Consider the following 19,097-nt stretch of genomic DNA (forward strand, 5'->3'; position numbering starts at 1 on the left):
CAAAAATCATAAATATTCCAAAAAAATCCCCGTAAGTTTTTATTACGTTTGGACTTCGTTTGGTATGGATATTCTGCGAAACAAAAGGCATGCAACAAACAGGAACTGGCACTGGGCACTGGATCAGTATGTTAGTCCCAAAAATAGTATAAAAAGTTGCCAAAAGTATATGAAAGTTGTAGAATATTGGCATGAAACAATCAAAAATTATAGATGCGACGGAGACGTATCAGCATCCCCAAGCTTAATTCCTTCTCGTCCTCGAGTAGGTTAATGATAAAAAAGATAATTTTTGATGTGGAATGCTACCTAGCATAATCTTGATCATGTAATCTAATCATGGCATAAATACTAAAACACGAGTGATTCGAAGCAATAGTCTATCATTTGACATAAAGACAATAATATGTCAAGCATACTAACAAAGCAATCATGTCTTCTTAAAATATCATGGCCAAAGAAAGTTATCCCTACAAAATCATGTAGTCTGGCTATGCTCCATCTTCCCCACACAACGTATTTAAATCATGCACAACCCCGGTTTTAGCCAAGCAATTGTTTCATACTTTAGTGTTCTCAAACTTTTTCAACTTTCACGGAATACATGAGCGTGAGCCATGGACATAGGACTATAGGTGGAATAGAATATGGTGGTTGTGGAGAAGACAAAAAGGAGGAGATAGTCTCACATCAACTAGGTGTATCAACGGGCTATGGAGATGCCCATCAATAGATATCAATGTGAGTGAGTAGGAATTGCCATGCAACGGATGCACTAGAGCTTATAAGTGTATGAAAGCTCACAAAAGAAACTAGTGGGTGTGCACCCAACTTGCTTGCTCACGAAGACCTAGGGCAATTTTGAGGAAGCCCATCATTGGAATATACAAGCCAAGTTATATAATGAAAATTTCCCACTAGTATATGGAAGTGACAACATAGGAGACTCTGTGTCATGAAGATCATAGTGATATTTGAAGCACAAGTGTGGAAAGAGGATAGTAGCAATTGTGCCTTCTCTCTTTTCTCTCATTTTTTTGTGTGGGCTCTTTGGCCTCTTTTTTATTTTTATTTCTATTTTATTTTTGGTGGGCATCTTGGGACTCTTTTTTATAAATGGGCTTCGCTGGCCTCTTTTATTTCCTCACATGGGACAATGCTCTATTAATGATGATCATCACACTTACAACACAATACTTAGAGCAATGATGACTCTATATGAAATGCTTTCGGTAGTGTACCATGACAATGATCTAGCATAGCAATGGCATCAAAAAAATGGACAAGCCATGGAAACATCATGCTAGCTATCTTACGATCATGCAATGGCAATATGGAAGTGGTGGCACATGTCATGAGACGGAACGGTGGTAGTTGCATGGCAATATATCTCGGAATGGCTATGAAAATGCCATAATAGGTAGGTATGGTGGCTGTTTTGAGGAAGGCTATATGGTAGGTGTAATGCACCGACGAAAGTTGCGCGGTACTAGAAAGGCTAGCAATGGTGGAAGGGTGAGAGTGCGTATAATCCATGGACTCAACATTAGTCATAAAGAACTCACATACTTATTGCAAAAGTCTATTAGTCATTGAAACAAGGTACTACACGCATGCTCCTAGGGGAAAGGTTGGTAGGAGTTAACCATCGCGCGATCTCGACCTCCACACAAAGGATGACAATCAATAAATAAATCATGCTCCGACTTCATCACATAACGGTTCACCATGCGTGCATGCTACGGGAATCACAAACCTTAACACAAGTATTTCTACGAATACACAATTACTAACTAGCATGACTCTAATATCACATATTCATGTCGCAAAACTATTGCAAGGAATCAAACATATCATATTCAGTGATCTACAAGTTTTATGTAGGATTTTATGACTAACCATGTGAATGGCCAACTCCTGTTAACTCTCTAAATAGGTATAAGTGAAGCATGAGAGTTTAATTCTTTCTACAAAAGATATGCCCCGCTCTAACAAATATAAGTGAAGCAAAAGAGCATTCTACAAATGGCGGGTTTCTATGTGTAGGGAAACAGGCAATCCAAACTTCAAATGATATAAGTGAAGCACATGAAGAATTCTATAAAGCCAACCAAGGACTATATCATACCAGCATGGTGCATAAAATAAAAAGGAAAAATAAACACAAAAGACGCTCCAAGCATTTGCACATATCATGTGACGAATAAAAATATAGCTCCGAGTAAAATTACCGATAGATTGTAGACGAAAGAGGGGATGCCTTTCGGGGCATCCCCAAGCTTAGACGCTTGAGTCTTCCTTGAATATTACCTTGGGGTGCCTCGGGCATCCCCAAGCTTAGGCTCTTGCCTCTCCTTATTCCTTCATCCATCGTGCTCTCACCCAAAACTTGAAAACTTCAATCACACAAAACTCAACAAAACTTCGTGCGATCCGTTAGTATAATAAAATAAATCACCACTTAAAGTACTGTTGTGAACTCATTCTAAATTCATATAAGCATTATATCTACTGTAATCCAACTTCACCATGGTTCATACCCCCCTATACTACCCATAGATTCATCAGAATAAGAGAACAATGCATAGAAAACAGAATCTGTCAAAATAGAACAGTCTGAAGCAATCTGTATATTCCGTATACCTCTAATATCTCAAAAAATCTGAAAAATTACGAACGTCTCTAAAATTTTCATATCAATCAGCAGCAAAAATAATCAACTCAAAAGCTCTTCCAGAATAAAAATGAAAATTAATTTCGTGAGCAGAAAGTTTCTGTCTTTTCTCAGCGTGATCAAATAACTATCACCCAAACTAATCGTAAAGGCTTTACTTGGCACAGTATTTTTAAAAACACAAAGGAATTGTACAAGGGGATAATTATTTTTGTGATAAACTTCCATGAAAAATTCTACATTGTTTCCATGAGCATGAACACAAGTGTTCAAGGTCGACCCTCACTTCCACAATGCATCACCTTTCAATCACTTCTCTTTTTGAAAAAGTTTTAAGTTCCCCTCTATTTTTTTTGTTTTTAAACTAAATAAAAGCACTCAACAGAAATAAATGACTCTCTAAAACTTCCGGGTTGTCTCCCAGGCAGAGCTTTCTTTAAAGCCATTAAGCTAGGCATAAAGTGCTCAAGTAATGGATCCACCCGGATCCCAAGGTATATCAAAGCCAATTTTAATTAGCAATGATTTGAAATTTAGTAGTGAGCACAAGGTAACATATATCATGCAATGACAAAGTCTAACTCTCTTCCTATGCATTGGCATGTCATAAAAGAACAATTCATGCACACCAAGTAAAGGCCAATACATAGCATAAGCAGTTTCTTGCAATTTTATCGTATTGGAAACATAGAGAGGTGGAGATGTAGTTCCTCTCTCATAATAATTGCAAGTAGGAGCAGAAAGCACATGCATATTATATTCATCAAAATCATCATGTGTAACATAAGGAACTATAGCTAGCTCATCTACATAAGCATCATTCATATTGGCATCATGGCCACAAGCATAGCAAGCATCAAGTTCATCAAAAAGGGATATTTCAAACAAATCCAAGGGATCATAGCATTCATCCTTCGGTAAGAACGAAGGGAAATTAAATAATGTATGAGTAGAAGAGTTACTCTCATTAGAAGGTGGACACGGGTAGCTAGTTCGCTCTTCCTCCTTTTGTTCTTCGCTCTCCTCTTCATCTTTTTCATCTAATGAGCTCACAATTTCAGCATTTTCTTCTTCCATAGTTTCCTGCAAAATAATAGTCTCTTCTTGGGAAGCATAGGATTTCTCCTTAAATCGTTCAATATGGGCATTATATTCATAATTAGTATAACAATAATGAAGCATAGCCAAATTTTCAGATCGGTAAGGAGCATCATCATTATCATCACACCTTTTAAACAGAGCCTCAATTTCATAAGCACCCATAAAAGCAACAAACTCTTCTATTTGATCCACATCATAGTAATCATATATACCATTAGCATAAGAAGCCAAGGTTCTATGATCATTAAACTCACAAGAAAAGGGAAGGTGTGGAGCCTTCATCCTAGAGCAACAAGTAACACCATGCCTCTTGCATAGTTCCCAAGCATACCATTGCAACAAATGGATTTGATCCCATAAAGTTTCCCTTTTTGAGTCAAGCCATAATCCCTAAAGTATTCACGTTGATCCAACGTGTATCCCATTATATAATTGAATGGGGCTTTCTAAGGATTATTAAAGAAGTATATAATATTTTCCACGTAACGAGCATCGAGGGTTTTAGGAGGTTCCCCATCTCCATGAGTAGCAACTACACCTAATTTTTTTGGTATTTCGTGTTCCATATCCATAACTAAAGATAAATAACAGCTTAGAACAGCAAATAAATCTACTTAGTGATAAAGCAAACAAGCACACACGAGAATATTCACCCCAAGCTATCTCTCCTCGGCAACGGCGCCAAAAAAAGGTCTTGATAACCCACAAGTATAGGGGATCAATTGTAGCCTTTTGTCGATAAGTAAGAGTGTCAAACCCAACGAGGAGCTAAAGGCAGGACAAATATTCCCTCAAGTTCTATCGACCACCGATACAACTCTACGCACACTTTACATTCGCTTTACCTAGAACAAGTATGAACCTAGAAGTACTTTGTAGGAGTGATAGGATAGGCTTGCAAGAAAGTAAAGAACACGTAAATAAAACTAGGGGCTGGTTAGAAAAAGAAACAAATACGAGTGTCTAACGAGTGTGGAAAAGTGGTGGTAGGAGTTGCGGAATTGTCCCTAAGCAATTGACTACGTTACTAGATCGCTAGCAAGTATTATGTGGGAGAGGCCTGTGCTAGCATGTCATCCCTTACTTGAAATTCTATGCACTTGTGATTGGAACTATTAGCAAGCGTCCGCAACTACTAACGTTCATTAAGGTAAAACCCAACCATAGCAATAAGATATATTGGTCCCCCTTCAATCCCATATGCATCAATTTCTATGCTAGGTCTGAAGCTTCTGTCACTCTAGCCTGCCAATACATAGTCCTATCAACATACAAATAACCCTATGGTGTGATCCACGCGCGCGATCATATGATGGGCACCAAAGGACAGCAACATAACCACAAGCAAATTAAACCAACCATAGCAATTCATCAATCACCGATAGGACAACGATAATCTACTCAGACATCATAGGATAGCAACACATCATTGGATAATAATATGTAGCATAAAGCACCATGTTCAAGTAGAGGGTACAGCGGGTTGCGGGAGAGTGAACCGCTGAATATAGATGGGGGAAGATGAGGGGGGCGTTGGTGAAGATGACGGAGGTGTTGGTGTAGATCGCCATCACACGATGATGTCCCGGGCGGCGTTCCGGCGCCGCCGGGAGAGAGGGGGAGAGAGCCCCCCTCCTTCTTCTTCCTTGACCTTCTCCCTAGATGGGAGAAGGGTTTCCCCTATGGTCCATGGTCTCCACGGCGACGGAGGGGCGAGAGCCCCTCCTAGATTGGATTTCTCTGTCTGTGTCCTTCTATTTCTGCGCTCCCAGATTCTGCGTTTCACCCTTTCTTAAATTCCCGGAGATCCGTAACTCCGATTGGGCTGAAATTTTAACACGATTTTCTTTCGGGTATTATATTTCTTGCGGCGAAAGAAGGTCTCCAACCTCCTTAAGGAGTGGCCACAGTCCTGCCTACCACGAGCCCACCCCCTGGTCGCGGCGACAAGGCTTGTGGGCACTCCGTGCATCGCCTGGCGTTGATTTTTCTTCCCAAAAATCATAAATATTCCAAAAAAATCCCCGTAAGTTTTTATTACATTTGGACTTCGTTTGGTATGGATATTCTGCGAAACAAAAAACATGCAACAAACAGGAACTGGCACTCGGCACTGGATCAATATGTTACTCCCAAAAATAGTATAAAAAGTTGTCAAAAGTATATGAAAGTTGTAGAATATTGGTATGAAACAATCAAAAATTATAGATACGACGGAGACGTATCACTTTGGTCCCGGTTGGTGCCACCAACCGGAACCAAAGGTTTCGCATATATTGCACGAGTTGTCGAAATTGACCTTTAGTCCCGTTTGGTGTAACAAACCGGGACTGAAGTGATGCTTTGGTCCCGGTTTGAACCACCAACCGAAACAAAGGTGTTCGTATATTGCGTGAGTTGTCGAAATTTCCACCAACTTCCATCCCCCCCCCCGTTCTCTCTTCATCTCCGTCGCACCCGAGCCCATCGCCGCCGGCCCGCGCCTCCTCCACGAGCCCGTCATCGCCGTCGCTCACGAGCCCGTCGTCGCCCCGAGCCCATCGTCGTCGCCGTTGCTCCCGAGCCGGTCGTCGTCGTCGTCGCCACCGAGCCCATCGTTGTCGTCGTCGTCCCCGAGCCCGTCGTCGTCGTCGTAGTCCCCGAACCAATCGGCATCGCCGTCACGTCGTCGCCGTCGCCCCCAAGCCCATCGCCCCGTCGTCGTCGCTCGTCGCCGCCCGTCGTTGCCGTCATCGTCGCATCGTAGCCACCAAGCCCATCGTTGTCGTCATCGTCGCCCGTCGCCCGTCGTCATTCCGAAGCCCGCCGTCGTCGCCCGTCGATGCACCGGTAACACGTCCATCGATCTCCATCTCCCTATTTGCGAATCCATGTGTGTGAGAAGACGTAATCTAATTGTCAATCCATGTGTGTGTATTTCAGTCGTATTAGAATATGTTGGGTACATTTTTGAACTCGCCAATGTGACACAAGTTATAAAAATATTTAGATTAGATTAAGTCACAATAGCAAATAAAGTTATAAAAAATTTAAAAATATTTAGATTAGATTAAGTTACAAATTAAGTTTTTATGTTAATATTTGGGATTATGTATAAAGGGCTTCCCCCACTTTGTAATATTTGCAGAAATAATGGATATTCCAAGAGACATGGAAAAAGAACAAATTTTGGGGGATATAATCCACGGCGACGGTAATGTTGATTTTTTGCTCAGCGACATCGATGGTCTGGAAGGAGAGGATTACGGATTCGGTGATCGAACAATGGAGGAGGAAGGACATTATCATGATGGCTTCGGTGACTACCGAATCTCGGAGGAAGGAGACCATGATGACGGCTCCGGTGATCGAACGGAGGAGGGAGCTATTGAAAAGTCCAGATCAAGCCAAACTTCGGTAACGAGACGAGGCCCGACGAGAAGGTTGGGCAAGGATCAAAAGTTCATGATTGAAAGGACGTGGATGTCGCCTAGAGGGGGGTGAATAGCGCTTTAAAATAATTACGGTTTAGGCTTGAACAAATGCGGAATAAAACTAACGTTTAATTTGTCAAGCACAAAACCTACAACGACTAGGCTCACCTATGTGCACCAACAACTTATGCTAAGCAAAGTAAACAACTAAGTGATAGCAAGATATATGACAATAAACAGTATGGCTATCACAAATTAAAGTGCATAAGTAAAGGGTTCGGGTAAGAGATAACCGAGGCACGCGGAGACAATGATGTATCCCGAAGTTCACACCCTTGCAGATTCTAATCTCTGTTGGAGCGGTGTGGAGGCACAATGCTCCCCAAGATGCCACTAAGGCCACCGTAATCTCCTCACGCCCTCGCATAATGCAAGATGACGTGATTCCACTAAGGGACCCTTGAGGGCGGTCAACAATTAGACACCACCAAGCTTCTAGGACGCCAAAGCATCCACGAGAAAAATCTCTAGGGTACTAAGTACCAAAGGGTAATAAGCTTCTCAACTTCTCACTTCCACGTATCACCGTGGAGAACTCAAAGCTATGCAACTAATGCAATGGCAAGAACACACGAAGTGGTCAAGTCCCTCACACTCAAATCCCTCCGCAACAACAAAAGCTATGGAGAAATATGAGAGGAAGAATAAGGAGCTCACAAAGAACTCCAAGATCTAGATCCAAGGGGTTCCCCTCACATAGAGGAGAAAGTGATTGGTGGAGGTGTGGATCTAGATCTCCTCTCTCTTTTCCCTCAAGAACAAGCAAGAGTCCTTGGAGGGATTGAGAGTAAGCAAGCTCTAAGAATGTCAACAATGGAGGTAGAGCATGAGCTCAATGGATAAGATTCAATGGGGAAGAAGACCCCTTTTATAGGTGGGGAAAAATTTAACTGTTAAGTCTCACAGCCCGCACAGAGCGGTACTACCGCTCATGGGAGCGGTACTAATGCTCGGTAGGTTCACCAACCATGCTGAGGCCAAAAAGGATGCAAAAAACAGTCCGACGGAGCGGTACTACCGCTCCCTAGCGGTAGTAAAAAAATTACTACCGCTCCGGGGGCGGTACTACCTCTCCGGAGGCGGTACTACCGCTACAGGAGCGGTACTACCGCTGGCACCAGGAGCGGTACTACCGCTGGATACTGAAACTGATGTAACTTCCGCATACGGACTCCGAATTCAACGAAACCAAGTTTGTTGGAAAGCTAACGACATGGGCTAACACAATATTGATAGAAATATCAATAAGAAGCAAGTGAGAAAAGTCCCATAAGAAAATGGTGAGAACCCTTCCTCGAATAAGACCGGTAAAAACTCCCAACATCGAAAACATCATAGAAGATGCATATGGACTCCGTTTTCGATGAACTCGAGCGTGTCATGAAGATGACCATAAGCTCTAAAACTCACAAAGAGAAATACCAAACAAGAACCAAGAAGTATGATGCAAGGATGCAAATGGTTTAAGCTCTCAACGAACGATACGATCAAGCTACTCACTTGAGAGCCCCCCTTGACAGTATGACAATCTATCCTAAAACAGAAAACCTATCAAGGGAAAACATATACCTTGCACCTCGTCCTCTTGAGCTAGATGACGATGATCTTAGCTTCCTCAAGATGGACCACCTTTCTTGCTTGCGTTGGCTTGATGCAGACTAGTTGATTGCTCCCCCATACACACTATGGGTGAGCCGCTCTTCAGCATATCTTCACAAGTCCATTGCCACCATCCTCCATCACTTGATGTCATCCTCCATGGGTTGTATGAGATATTCCTCTTGATGCAAGCCCATGGAAACACACCTAACCCCACATAGAACTCTCAAGAAGACCACGGGTTAGTACACAAATACGTACTGGACAATGCTTACCATACCATGGGATCACTTGATCCCTCTCGGTACATCTTGTACGCTTTGTGTGTTGATCATTTTGATTTACTCTTTGTCTGACGATCTTGATCAACCTTGTATCTCTATGACCATTCTTTGGATAATACCTTGAATACCACCTTGGTCATCACATAAACTCCTTGAACCCAATAGATGGACTTCAAGAAGTGCCTATGGACAAATCCTATAAATATAACTTAAGGCAACCATTAATCCATAGGAATTGTCATCAATTACCAAAACCACATATGGAGATATATGCTCTAACAATGATCACAGAACTCTCGAACGGTGGCTCGAACGGTGGCCTACCGATTGAACCCAAGCGTACCAGGGACGCATTTTCTGCTCAGTGTGGAGCTATTGTCAGGGACAACATCTCGATCAGCATCAAGCAATGGAATAAGCCTAAGGGCGACAACGTCCCTGAAGGTGATTATTTCACCGATAGGCTGAAAGATGATCTTTGGACCGCGTTGAAGTAAAATTTCACCTTAGCGCTAGAGGAGGATCTGAATAAGCCAGTTATAGAGCCACTGGTCAAGGCGTATGCTCTTAAGAAGATGGCAGAACTATTTAGGAGGTGGAAGAAAGAGTTGAAATCAAAGTATGTCGACAAAGGGAAGACTCGAGAACTCGTCAACCAATTTGAGAAGATGAGAGATCACTGGCCCACATTTGTGGCCTACAAGACATCGGACAAGAGTAAGGAAATGTCAGAGAAAAACAAGAACAATGCTGCAAAGAAGCAAGATCACCATCACACGGGGTCAGGTGGCTACCTCAAAGGCCGTCCATTGTGGTACAAAGGTGAGAATGACCCGATTGCTAAGCGGGTCCAACCACGGACATGGAACTGGCCCGACCATTCAAGGAATTGGTTCTTCGGGATTGGGGGAACTTTGGACCCTGAAACAGGGGAGTGTCGTTGGACGGATGAGCAACTTGCAACACCCATCAACAAGCTTCAACAGTGTATCACCGCAGTGCAGGAAAGGGCGTTCTTTCTCGAAAGAGAGAAGGACGAGCTGACTGAGGCCCTAGGGAATGTTGAGCACCCTGGACGAACACGAGGCACACCAGGCTCTGTTCCGTGGAAGGTTGGGTTTCCCGACGCAACCAGTTACAGAAGTCGAGCGAGAAAGAGGAAAGCGAAGCTGAGCGACATGCAGAAGATCAATGCAAGACTACAAATTCTACAGGAACTTGAGAGCCAGCGAGCTGCCGACCAACCATCTCAGCGACACAAAACTACCCCAGAATTTACCCCGCCATCTCAGCGCAGAAGCAGAGTGGCTTCCACGGAGCTCGTTCAGCCTGACTTCACGGCTCCTAGATACCCCGTGGATACTATCACGGAGTCTCAACCTTGCGAGCTTTTGACGAAATGCTGGAACCTCAGTTTCAAGGCTGCTATCGGCGTTGTTGCACCTCCTCAATCCAACGGAACTTTTCACTACCTTCCGATTCCATGTGGATTTGCTGTTGTGATGGTGGATGAAGTAAAGGAGGGATTTGAGCAGCTCAAGCTTGACCACCCTACAGGTGAAGATGAGAATAAGCTGGTTCATGCTTTAAGGAGTACATGTTTATGGCCGAAGGAGTACATCAAGCTTCCAAATTGGACGCCTCCTCCTCCTCCTCCGGCGAGTGATCAGGGCACTCCTCATCCTCCTACGGCGACTGATCAGGGCACTCCTCATCCTCCTCCGGCGAATGATTAGGGCACTCTGGCTCCTTCGACGCATGAGGGCACTCCGCCTTCTTCTTTGGCTCCTCCTCTGGTGCGTGAGGGCACTCCACCTCCTTCTTCGACTCCTCCTCCGGCGCATCGGAGCAGTCCGCTTCCTTCTTCGGCTCCTCCTCCACCGCGTGAGGGCACTCCACCTCCTTCTTCGACTCCTCCTCCGGCACGTCGGAGCAGTCCACCTCCTTCTTTGGCTCCTTCTCTGGCGCGTCGGAGCACTCCGCCTCCTTCTTCGGCTCCTCCTCCAGCACATCGGAGCAGTCCTCCTCCTTCGGATCCTCCTCAAGCGCGTCATAGCAGCCCTCCTCCTTCGTCTCCTCCTCAGGCGCGTCGGAGCAGTCCTCCTCCTTCGGCTCCTCCTCAGGCACGTCGGAGCAGTCTGCCTCCTCCTCGACGTCGGAAGACAGACATCATCGCCGCTCCGCCAAAAATTACACAAGTAAGAAAGATGTCGCCTCCTCCTCCTCCTTCTCTCAAGCGGAAGACAGACTCCGCCGTCGCTCTGGCGGCTAGCAGTGATGCAATGTTAGCAAAACGAAGAAGTGCGAAAACAATTCCCCAGCTCGGCCAACAGAAGAAGCAATTGTGCCCCCGCTCAAGGTGTCTAGCGATATCGTCGTCGCAAATGATTCGGGGTTACTTCCCGGTACCAATCCTAGTGATTACGTGAATGATTCAGTAATTTTTGAGATAGCTAAGGTAACGAATAAAGAAACATATGAATACGTGCTTGGGAAGCCTCTCGTCAAACCTGGTCATCCTCCTCTAACACCGAGGATGCACGAATTGCATGAGTGGTACATGAACATCTTCAGGGAGACGGAGACTAGGAAAGACTCTATCTATATGAGAGTGAAAAAGATCACAAATTCATTGGAACTTGAGTGCTGCTTGTTCAATTTGATGACTAATTTCAGTTATACAATCAACTGGCCCTCGACAAACAACTCCTGACTTCCTACTGTTTGTAAGTATTACTTCTATAGTTAGGTCTCTAGCTCAGCTCGTTCATTGCATGTATCTATAATTATCCTCACTTTATATATTATGCAGATTGAAGATCGTCGAATTAAAAAAAGCAGGAATCTTCGACCTTGGGTTCATTTGCCCAGAATTGGTAAATGTATTATCGGTACGAAATGAAACCAAAGAGACCGAGGTTAAGTTGCTAAAGTCGTTGCTTGCAAATCAAAACAGAAGGGAAATGCTCTTTCCTTACAACTTCAAGTGAGTGTTGATGTCTTCTCAATATACTCGGTTTCACTTACTCGAGGTTAAGTAAATGTAATTGATGAGTTATATATGTGTGCGTAGTTACCACTTTATTCTGCTATCCATTAAGCTTGACGGGGCAAAAGTATCTGTCTTAGACTCGAGACGTAAAGATCCCAAGGATTATGCGGACATGATTGCAATGCTCAAGAAGTAAGTTCAGTCAATACTGGGACCATACCGGCATGCAACTTTCGTTAATTTCCTGATATCAAGTAATCATTTTCTTTGCCTGGCAGGGTTTGGAAGAAGTTTACCAAAAAGGCTCCTGGTCTAAACAAAGAGTTGCAATTTACGCACCCCCCAGTAAGTAGTACTAGCTAGTTCCGTGCATCTCTAATTGATTCAAATTTTTATCAATATATCATTACCATGCTTGCTTATCAATTTGATTGAACTCTATTCTCGTAAAGTGCTTGTACTAGGTAGCTAGGACTGAAAAATGTGCATACTACGTATGCGAGTTAATTCGCCTCTCGACCTCTGGGCGGGGCATCTGTGACGAACAATTTGAAGTATGTAAATAATATTCACAATTTTATTTTATATATTACCATCAATTGTGTTGAGTTTTATTCATATATATGTATGTATTGACCCCCTTCTTTAAATTAGATCTGGAAGAAGCGGGATGAACCCCTATCAGATGATGGCATAGGAGCAATTCAAGAGGAATTGGCGGGATTCTTTCTTGACCACGTCATACCTAATGACGGAGAATACCATGTGAGATATTTGTGATTGGATCTTAGGTAGATGATGTTAGGCATTGTAAAAGATGTTATATTGTAAAAGATGTTAAGGATTGTAAATGGTTTCCTTCATTTTCTTATTAGCTAGTGTCATGTTCTCTCTATAGGTATAGTACCTAGCGTCGACCAAGCACGGAGAAAGAGAGGACACTTCTCTCTATTAGCTCGCTAACACAATATGAAACCACTAAATTAACCCTCCAACCCCCCCCCCCCCCCCCCCCCGTTCAAAAAAAACAAAAATCCCAGCTCCAGCCAGATGCTCACGCGTGGATGCCATGTTGTCCCGGTTGGTGTGACAAACCAGGACTTAAGGCCCTCCTGTCCGGGCTCCCCACAGCGGCCACGTGGAGACCATTCGGTCCCGGTTCGTAAGCGAACCGGGACTAAAGGATTTGGGTTTTAGTCCCGACCATTTAGTCCCGGTTGAAGAATCGGGGCTAATGGGCCTCTCGAACCGGGACAAATGTGTCATTTTCTACTAGTGATAGCATGATGTGCAAAATTGTCCTAGGCAATTGATAACAAGATCAGTAATCATTATTGCAATTTTATATGAGGGAGAGTCATGAGCCAACATACTTAACGTACTTGGATCATTTGACCTTATAATTGGAACTCTAGCAAGCATCTGCAACTACTAGAAATCAGTAAGGTAAACCCAACCGTAGCATTAAACATCAAGTCACCTTCACTCTCATACACAACAACCCCCTTACTCGGGTGTAAGATTCTGTCACTCTATCCACCCACTATAAGAAAATCATGAACGTATTCCAACGCTCTACAACAGGAATCCCTCACGTATGCGTGGCATGTAAGGCACTTTCGAACAACACCAAAATAAAACGCACAACTCAAACCAATCAAGATCATCAATCAACCCAAAGGACAAAAGAAATATATGCAAACATCATAGGATGGCAACACATCACTGGTTAATAATATGTGGCATAAAGCACCATGTTTAAGTAGGGGATTACAGCGGGATGCGAGAGAGTGGACCGCTGAAAAGAGATGAGGGGGGTGATGAAGACGGTGATGTTGATGAAGACTATCACCGTGGAGATGCTTCTCCGAGCGGCACTCTAGCACCACTGGGTGAGTGGGGGAGAGAGTCTCCCCCTTGGGCTTCCTCATCCATGGATTCTCCCTAGATGGGGAGGGGTTCTCCCCTCTAGTCCTTGGCCTCCATAGCTCCCAAAGGGGTGAGAGCCCCTTCGATACTGGACCTATCTCTATGTTTTATTCTCTCGTTCGCTTTTCCTTTCTCGTGTTTCACTGTTTCTTTAATATCTAGAGACCCATAACTCTGATTGGGCTGAAATGATGAGAGAATTTTTCTCTAGAAAATATCTTTCTTGCAACGATAGAAGGGATCCAACACCTTACGAGGTGGTCCCAAGCCATTAGGGCGCTCCCTGTTGGCTTTGCACCAACAGGTGCCCCCACCCCCTCTGATGGTTCTTCGCTCTGATATTTTAAATATTTACATAAAATAATCATCAAAAAGTTTTGTGCGGTTCCAAGAACTTGTTCCTGCACACAAAAAAACACCACGGTAATTTTGCTAAAAATAACATCAGTTTGGGTTAGTTGCCAATTAAATCATATAAAATGCATCAAAACATATAAAAATATTGTAAGCATAGGTGAATATGGCAGGAATACTTCATAAATTGTCGATGCGTTGGAGACATATCAGCTGCTGCCGCTGAAGAAACTCACGTTGAAGCCCCTGCTTCCAGTTCGCAGCTAAAGAAAAGGAAGAAGGTTCTGAAGCATAAGAAGCAAGGTATTGAAAGCATGTCCCATCTACACCAAAGGCTTCGAGATCACAGCCAGCTCAAGAAGCACTTCCTGAAACAAGTGTGCAAATGGAGGATGAATCTCACAATTCTTTAAAGCCTAGGAGAGAGCAAGCTGCTCCTCGAGGGTGAAGCTATCGATCACCTTCATGGATGGCCATGACATAATTGACTTATCCGATGATGAATTTTACAAGGAAGCTCTAGAAAATATCATCTAACAGAAGGAGGAAGAGGCCAAACGCCTTCAAGATCTGCCTTTCTTTTATGCAAACATTCTAAACCATTTCATCAATGAATGGTTTGTTGATCCTTCCATCACCATTGATGCCCTCCAACTTCCTATTGGATTAAGTGTCATTTTCCAAGGTATACTGAATGAAGAACTGACTGTTGCACAAAAGTTTGTTCAACGGTGTGAAAAGTTTTGCCATGAGAAGGCGCTCTTCAAGAAGCATGTCCACAATCTCAACGTCAAGGAAATCCAAGGCTATCAGAAGATGATGTGACATGAAAGCTGAATTTCAAAAGCGTCATGAAGATGTTCAAGGCGTCGTTGTGCATCTGAAAAGAAAATCGGGGAAGATGGTGAGTGGATATAATGATATGCTCGAGAGAAAGTCTCTTGGCCAACCTACTCTTGACCCACAGATCCTTCAGAAGTTAAAGCAGACTACAAAGTCTTCAAGCCAAACTACCCCGCTAGTCAAGAGACGCCTAAGATTATCTTCCTATCTAACTTCACTAGTTCTAGAACTCCATCTCCTGCTCTTGTTTCTTCCATCAAAAATACCAAGACGGCCGAGGCCGAAGCCAAAGAGTGCAAGATGTTGCAATCTAATGTTGCTCCATCTACAAAGAAGTCGAAGTCTAAGAAAGCAAAGTCTTCGGGCCAGGCCCAAGTGCCTCCTCCTCAACCATTCGAGACTCCGTCTACTCAAGAGGAGTCCATTTTTGTGATTCCAATATTAGTGGATCCTCCAGCAATAACCAACATTGAGAGATGTCTTGTTCTCCATGATCCTTCTTCCACAGATACTCATGCTACTAAAAAGATTCCAACCGCTCACTCCACCATAGCTGAAGACATTGCTCCGGATGAAGCTATTCGTGAAGCGAATGTGGAATTTGACCCAGTGTGTGTTCCTCAGATTGATGCAACTACGATATCATTGCCATTGCCTGAGGTTAGTGAACATGTGGACATTGGCTCACCTGGAACACCAATTATCCAAGATGCATTCTAGGAAGAACCCATCCCAATTAACCACTTCATGAAGTCATTCCCCGTACTCCTCTTGTCTCTGTTTCAACTCCACTTCTTGAATCACCGGGGTCGCCTTTTGAAGACATGGAGGCTCACACCCATTGACGACCCACAAGTATAGGGGATCAATTGTAGTCCTTTCGATAATTAAGAGTGTCGAACCCAAGGAGGAGCAGAAGGAAATGATAAGAGGTTTTCAACAAGATATTCTCTGCAAGTGTTGTGAGTAACAATGATATATAGTTTTGTAGCAACATAATTCGTAACAAGTGACAAGCAACAAAAGTAGCAATTTTGCAGCAAGATCGCTTAATCCTTTTTGTAGCAAAGGATAGGCCTGAAAGAACTCTTATATAAAGGAAAGCGCTCCCATGGACACATGGGCATTTCTGTCTAGTCATGTTCATCTCGTTGAGTTGATTCACGTTCGTTACTTTGATAACTTTATATGTGGGTGGACCGGTGCTTAGGTCTTATTCTTACTTGAAAAAGCAACCTACTTATGATTACCCCCTCTCGCAATTATCCGCAACTACGAAAGACGAATTAAGATAAATGTAACCATAGCATGAAATATGTGGATCCAAATCAGGCCCTTATGAAATAATGCATAAACTAGGGTTTAAGCTTCTGTCACTCTAGCCACCCATCATCTACATATTACTCCACAATGCCTTCCCTTAGGCCCAAGTATCATGAAGTGTCATGTAGTCGATGTTCACATGACACCACTAAAGGAAGCAACAACATACATATCATCAAAATATCGAACGAATACCAATTTCACATGATTACTTATAACAAGACTTCTCTGATGTCCTCGGGAACAAAAGTAACTACTCACAAATAATCACCATGTTAAAGATCAGAGATATGATAATTATGAATAAGGATTTGAACATATTATCTTCCACGAAGTAAACCAACTAGCATCAACTACAATATGTAATCAACACTATTAGCAACCCATAGGTACGAGTCTGAGGTTTTGAGACAAAGATTGAATACAAGAGATTAACTAGGGTTTGACATGAAATATGGTGATCACGATAGCTTCGATTTCCCCCTCCCATAGGGAAGTTTCCCCGACAGAATGACTCTGCCGAAGAACAAAAGGGTCTCTGCCAAGGTTTCCGCCTCAAGATGGCGGGCTGATACGTCCATTTTGCATCATGCTTTCATGTTGATATTTATCGCTTTTTGGGCTGTTATTACACTTCACGGTACAATCCTTATGCCTTTCCTCTCTTATTTTGCAAGGTTTACATGAAGAGGGAGAATGCCGGCACCTGGAATTCTGGCCTGAAAAGGGAGCAAGTTTGAGATGCCTATTCTGCGCAACTCCAAAAGCCGTGAAAATCAACGTGGATTTTTTTCGGGATTTATAAAAAATACTGGGCCGAAGAAGTGCCAGAGGGGCGCTAGCAGATGGCCACAAGCCTGCTAGGCGCGACCACCCCCCTGGTCGTGCCTAGGGGGCTTGTGAGCTCCCTGCTGGCCCACTAGCCCCCCTCTTTTGCTACAAGAAGGGTTTCGGTCTGAAAAAAATCAAGAGGAGGCTTTTTGGAGGATTCGCCGCCGCCACGAGGCGGAACTTGAGCAGAACCAATCTAGAGCTCCGGCAGGACGATCCTGCTGGGGAAACTTCCCTCCCGGAGGGGGAAATCGTCGCCATCGTCATCACCAACACTCCTCTCATTGGAGGGGACTCATCACCATCAACATCTTCACCTGCACCATCTCATCTCCAAACTCTAGTTCATCACTTGTAACCAATCTCCGTCTCGCGACTCCGATTGGTACTTGTAAGGTTGCAAGTAGTGTTAATTACTCTTTGTAGTTGATGCTAGTTGGATTACTTGGTGGAAGAGTTTATGTTCATATCTTTGATGCTATTCATTAACTCTCTGGTCATTAATATGATTATGCTTTGTGAGTAGTTACTTTTGTTCCTGAGGACATGGGATAAGTCATGCTATAAGTAGTCATGTGAATTTGGTATTCGTTCGATATTTTGATGTGTTGTATGTTGTTTTTCCTCTAGTGGTGTTATGTGAACGTCGACTACATAACACTTCACTATTATTTGGGCCTAGAGGAAGGCATTGGTAAGTAGTAAGTAGATGATGGGTTGCTAGAGTGACAGAAGCTTAAACCCTACTTTATGCGTTGCTTCATAAGGGGTTGATTTGGATCCACTAGTTTAATGCTATGGTTAGACATTGTCTTAATTCTTCTTTCGTAGTTGCGGATGATGATGAGAGGGGTTAATCATAAGTGGGATGCTTGTCCAAGTAAGGGCAGTACCCAAGCGCCGGTCCACCCACATATCAAATTATCAAAGTAACGAACGCGAATCATATGAACATGATGAAAACTAGCATGACAGAAATTCCCGTGTGTCCTCGGGAGCGTTTTACCTCCTATAAGACTTTGTCTAGGCTTGTCCCTTGCTACAAAAGGGATTGGGCCACTTTGCTGCACCGTTTCTACTTTTGTTACTTGCTACTTGCTACGAATCATCTCACCACACAACTACTTGTTACCGATAATTTCAGTGCTTGCAGATATTACCTTGCTAAAAACCACTTGTCAGATCCTTCTGCTCCTCGTTGGGTTCGACACTCTTACTTATCGAAAGGACTAAGATAGATCCCCTATACTTGTGGGTCATCAAGACTCTTTTCTGGCACCGTTGCCAGGGAGTGAAGCGCCTTTGGTAAGTGGAAATTGGTAAGGAAACATTCATATAGTGTGCTGAAATTTATTGTCACTTGTAACTATGGAAACTAATCCTTTGAGGGGCTTGTTCGGGGTATCTTCACCTCGAACGTAAGCACAAAGAGTTGCTCCTCAACTTGCTGCACCTACTGAGAATATTTGATATGAATTTCCTTCGGGTATGCTTGAGAAACTGCTGGCTAATCCTTTTACAGGAGATGGAACATCATATCCAGACTTGCATCTAATCTAAGTAGATGAAGTTTGTGGTTTATTTAAGCTTGCAGGTTTGCCCGAGGATGAGGTTAAGAAGAAGGTCTTTCCCTTATCTTTGAGGGATAAGTTGTTTACATGGTATAGGCTATGTGATCATACTGGATCATGGAA

Source organism: Hordeum vulgare, chromosome 4H (genome assembly GCF_904849725.1).
Source record: "Hordeum vulgare subsp. vulgare chromosome 4H, MorexV3_pseudomolecules_assembly, whole genome shotgun sequence".
In the NCBI taxonomy this organism is placed as follows: domain Eukaryota; kingdom Viridiplantae; phylum Streptophyta; class Magnoliopsida; order Poales; family Poaceae; genus Hordeum; species Hordeum vulgare.